The following is a 5,721-nucleotide window of genomic DNA, read 5'->3' as shown; positions in this document are numbered from 1 at the left end:
CTGCCCTCTTGGATTGCGAACTCCCTAACAGCCTCCTTAAAGTCTCATTTTGTGTTGAATTTCATGCCAACTTCCAGTTGCAATTCTCCAAACCTTATACCTTCTCTAAACACAGGACAAACATCTTTGGACTCCTCATCTGTCCCCTCATCCTCTGAATTTGGGGGAGTCTTCATTTCTTCAGAATGCCATGAATTTGCCCCATCTGAGTCAGCCCCTGGATCATATGCATTATATGCATCATCCCCTGTTCTTTCCACAAAGCATAGGTCCACATCCCCATCTGAGACCTCCTCAATAAATGCATCATCCTCAATAGTAACTTGGTCTTTATGCTTAGCAAACGTAGCAGCAAGAGCATGTTTAAATCTGATGTCTTTTTTAACAGGATTAGCCTTACAAACATCATTATCATAATCATCATCATCATCAGAAGAACTATCTTCGGCCCTTGGCTTATACAAACTATCTTCATCACTATCATGTGAATCAGAGGATAGTGCATCACCTCTCTCTTGTCGTGCTTGCAATACTGCCTTTCCCTTAGCAACACTCCTCGTACAAGGCCTAAAATTATGGGTGGTTGTTGTCATTTTTTTCTTGAAGGTGGATTTGAGTGTGGACTTGGATTTTGCTGTTAACACACTTTTAGGGATAATAGGCTTGGTAGGAGGCTTCGACTTTGGCTGTAGATTAGTGGGGAGTTTTGGCTTTTCATTAATGTGAGGCTTAGGCTGTGGATTAGTGGGAGGTTTTGACTTTTCATTAGTAGGAGGCTTTGCTTAAGATTGATCATTCGGGTTGGCAAGAGATATCTCCTGACTTGGAGATTTTGAATTCGTGAGAGATTCTGGTATAGTTGGAGTTATTGGATTAATAGGAGGAGTTGGATTAATCGGAAGGTTCGGAATGTCAATTGTGTTGGCAGGTGTTGGCTTGTTTTGGGGGGATTCACTGCTGGGGTTCCTCATTTTGTCATTAGGCACAGCACCTTCTTCTTCTGCAAGAACCACTCCTGTATTGTTCATGCCCGCCTTTTTCTGCTGATCTTCTAAATAATCTGGAAATGAAACCCCATGTTCGAAATACACATCCACCAATCCATTATTCTTGTGAGCAAGGAAACACATCTCCCTAAGCTCGTCGTCACTGTTTAGATTCTTTAATCCAGTTTCTAATGTCCTCCCGGGGACTAGCCACCAACAATGAAGGATCTTGTTATATCCTAACTCCTTGCAATAATTCCTTATGAAGAAAATGTCCAAGGTATCCTCATCCAGATCACCTAGGCAAGTTAAGTTATCAGGGGTATACCACAAATTTCCTTCATCATCTTTCTCAAAGTTTCCTCCATGATGAAATATGATATCCAATAACACATCCATCTGCACCAACAAATCAAAACCATTGAATCACACACAATCGTAACAGAGGACTTCAACAAGATATTAAAATCTTATAAATTAATATCACAGTCACCACCATGCATTAACCCAATATTGAAAAAATCTGTTTCATTGCCAAAAAATAGAGCATATACACACCAAACCCTTTGCCCTAACAAAAATTCTTAAATACAATCCTTTAAGGTAATGCAGCCATGAAACTCTAGGACAACCCAACACAGTAACAATGCAATCATACACCTTCATCATATATTGATTCATGAAATAAATTCAAAAATTATTTCAACCAACACTTACCTTCAACGACCAAGAAGACAGAGAAACCACTTGCCTCCAAAGGAACACCAAACTCTTTAAATGAAGTGTGACAGTGGAGGAGATGAGGAAGACGAGGCTAACTCGCTGCCATTGATGAAGGAATGGGAAGATGAAGACTGAGGGTGGAGGAGAGGAGACGAAGTGTGAGAGTATTCAAACAAATATGCTGAAGGCAAACCGTTTTCAAGAGCTCCTTCTGTATGAACAACGTCGTTTACTTCTTCATTGGGCGCCAAATCCATACTGCGTCGTTTCAGTTGGGTCCAGCATGGCAAGGGAGGTGCCAGATCATCCCTCCGTTTGCTGACTGTGTGTCGGAAAGGGTTGCAGGGCAACTATGGGTCCCGGAACTTAATGTGAGGGACATTTTTAGGTAATTTTGAAAGTCAAGGATGATTATGGGTAACTCGCCCAATCTCAGTGACCACTTTGGAGTTTTAGTCAGAAATCTGAGTATGTCTTCTAGCAAAAATTCAGTACACCCACTTTTTTTTTTCATGATCATGGAGTATCATATTAAAGTTCCTACTAAGGCACCATGGTTAATCAATGTCTGCTACTAAAACTCACAAGTTATCCTAAAGGCTTCTATGAAGCGAACAATGCGGACTACCATAGACTGCCATTAGCAACTACGAACCAGAACTAGTACTAGAGACTCTCTTGTGAACCAATTTCATATTATAACAAAGGATATAAACCTTTCAAATACTCAGATCTAAACCCATTTTATCCTTAACTACTTTATCCTTGTTTTCACTAACATAAGTTTCTAGCAGAACTAAAAATTTGGCATCATATTCTCTTTTAATATCTATAATCAAAATAGAAAAAGTCTTTCTCTAGCCTCTAGCAATTATAAACAACTATATTCATGGATAACCAAGCAGACCGATCAAAAAGATCATGGCAAAACAAACTTATGTAGCGGCCAAATTAACACCACCACCTTAAGACAAAGAGATTAAATATTTACCACTTTGAGTTGAATCAGAGGCCTTCATATTAATATTCAGGGGCTTCACTGGTAGAACCTCATGCTTTTTACCTATTTTCACCACCACGCTGATACAAGTTCTGTGGGACAAATTAAAAACGGTCATATGTCAATTGGTTCAATTACAAGAGCATCAATTAAGAGAATAAAAGAAGGTTTTGCAAACATGGCTAAATCATTTGTTCAAGATATGCATCAAGAGTTAGCCAAGACAAACGATTATGAAAACTAAACTTCTTACTATTTTCAAGTTGCATTGAAGGCCCCAATTAGTCAAGTTGAATCAAATATGCATCACCTTATTAGTATTTATTTTAGGACTTATTTTATGTTTAATTTGCTTTTATTATTTTAGGCCTAATTATAATTTGGCCTATTTTATTTTAGTGAATTTAAGAGTTAGAATTTGAAATTAAGAGGTATAAAAATCTCAAAACTTTGTAGCCACTTTTTTTTTCAATTTTGACGAATGAAATTTTTTGAGTTTCTTTGAGAAACTTGGGTGTGGATGGAAGAGGTAGAGTGATTCCCTTAACTATTATATCAGGAAATCAAATTGAGATAGAGGAGTCCCTTTCTTTGATTTTCATCTTATCTTGGGTTTCGTTTTGTAGCAATCGCTGACTTTGTGGGTGCGAGAGTTTGTAGGAGGAATGTATTTTTCACTGTATGTTCTTCAATTTTAGACTTTACTAACTTTAATATTTCATACGCTTTCATCTGTTGCTTGTTATAATTTCTCATGCTCTCTAACATAGCAGCTTCCATGGCCTTAGTGTTAGAGTTTCTAGTTTCCGATACCAGCTTAAAAACATTCACAGAGGTTCCTTTCAAGGAGATTGGGTTTTTCTCAACAATTTTATCTATTTGTTTCTGTTTGAGCTTGAAACTTTTGTCAGATAAAATTGGCCCAGTTTTAGGCGTCGCTACATTTTTGTTTTCTTGGGAGTTCTTTCCATCTCCTGTTCTCTTTTAAATGGAAACATGTCCCAGATTTGCTTGAGTTGCTTTGCCTTCAATCCAATTTGCATGACCACCTCTTCATGCGGATTATTTTACTTAGCTTTAGGCCCATTATACATCGCTACTCTCTTTTGTGAATCTTTAGGTTTGTCATTGTTGCGTGTAGTATCAGGACTTTCCTCATATAACACATTAAATCTTGAACCTCTACGCAAAATCTTGTCTGGTTGCTCATTTATTTCTTCACTCAATTTGGGAGAATCAGCTGTCATAACTATACTCTTTCTATTTGGAACATATCTTTCCTGCTTCCTCCTATTATAATGTTTGACCATCATTCAAGGCCCAAATTCTAGGGGTCTTGGTTATAGCGAAATACATCCTTTAATTGTGTGTATCAATATTTTTGATATTTTTCTCATTGAGAATGGGATTCTGGCTGGGGTTGTCACCGTCAAACTTTTCTACTGTTTTCGATATTGTTGGATTATCCACCAGATTTTTGTTGCATAGTTCTACTCTATGATCATACTTGCCATAGTTAAAACATATGAGATGAAGGTCTTCATACTCAATATTGAAAGTGCTTCCAAATACTAAAATTCTGGGAATCAACTTTGTAGATAAGTTAATCTCCACACATATCCTTGTAAATTCGCCTCTTGAGTAGATAGAGGTGGTACAATCAATTTTTAATATGCTACCAATCGCTGATGCCACCTGCTATACTAAATGATAGTTGGATAATTCTATAGGCAAGTTGGGAATACAAATTCATGCAGCAATTCTCTTGACTTCCTTCTTAAATTCAAGAAAAAAGGATTTCCATTTCTACACTATAAGATAAGGCCTGGTTATCATCCATGGTCTGTTAAGTAGTGCATGGTTGTAATCCTCCTCATATGAAAAATGAACAAAAAAAATAGTCACAATCTATATCAATAACATTTATCTTATCTTTTTGACTCAATTTCGGTTGAGGCATTGCTCCATGAATCCCAAACTTACTCTTTTGCTAAGAACTTTAACTATCATAGCTGCTTTCTATGACTTGCACTATTCATCAAACTCCTCCTTTGATATAGGAATAACATGGCATGGTTCAAATGGTTTGTCTTCCTTATCAGTCCCTCCATCTTTTTGATATCAGTTTCTCCATCTTCTTAATACCAGCAACTTTCGGAATTGGAAGCCCCTTCATCAATATCTTTTCCATCCATATTAAAACTATTTGTGTCAGTTTCTGGTGTAAAAAGAAAGAGTTCTTGTACGATGTTTTTTGCGCTAGACGCTAGTAGAGATGTAGTACCACTTCTCTCTCTGTGATCTTTATATCCTCACCATGTTAGTTTAGATTAATATTTTTGTAAATTTTGACTTTTTTCTATTTTGTTAAACCAATTCTGTCTCTTGAGTGAAAATTTTAGCAAATTTTTTGGAGTTTTTTTCTGACAAATAATTCTATTAATTTAGGAGTGATTAACTCTTAAAGGTCTTACTTTATCAATATATATTTTTATTTTAAAAGATTTTGATCCTAATTTTTTTAATTTGAACTGTAATTACACCACCTATTAAAAAAACACTACAAAAAAATCCACCAAAAGAGTAAAATGATATACTAAATATACTGGGTTTTTTATTTTAATAAATAAATTAATTATAATAATTATCGAAATAAATAATTTAAAAAATATTTACAGAAATAAATACTCCTCTCTTATCTCATTTGCACTGTATATGAGATAATTTTACATGTATAATAAACGAGATAAGACAGGTGGACGCGGCAGTATGAACGAGATATACACATATCTCGTTTACACTATAAACGAGATATATATCTCGTATACAGTGTAAACGAGATACATGTATTTTAAAAAAATTGAAAATAATAAAAAATATTAATAATATAAATAATTTAAATTTTTAGCAGGCAATTAGTACATAAAAAAGTTGGTAGGAGAGATTAAAATGAATAAGTTTAATCAATTAGTACTCAAAAAGATTATGAGGATAGTGGAAAGAGAATTGAAA

This window comes from Arachis stenosperma, chromosome 4 (assembly GCF_014773155.1).
Source record: "Arachis stenosperma cultivar V10309 chromosome 4, arast.V10309.gnm1.PFL2, whole genome shotgun sequence".
Lineage (NCBI taxonomy): Eukaryota > Viridiplantae > Streptophyta > Magnoliopsida > Fabales > Fabaceae > Arachis > Arachis stenosperma.
This window is presented reverse-complemented; position numbering follows the sequence as displayed.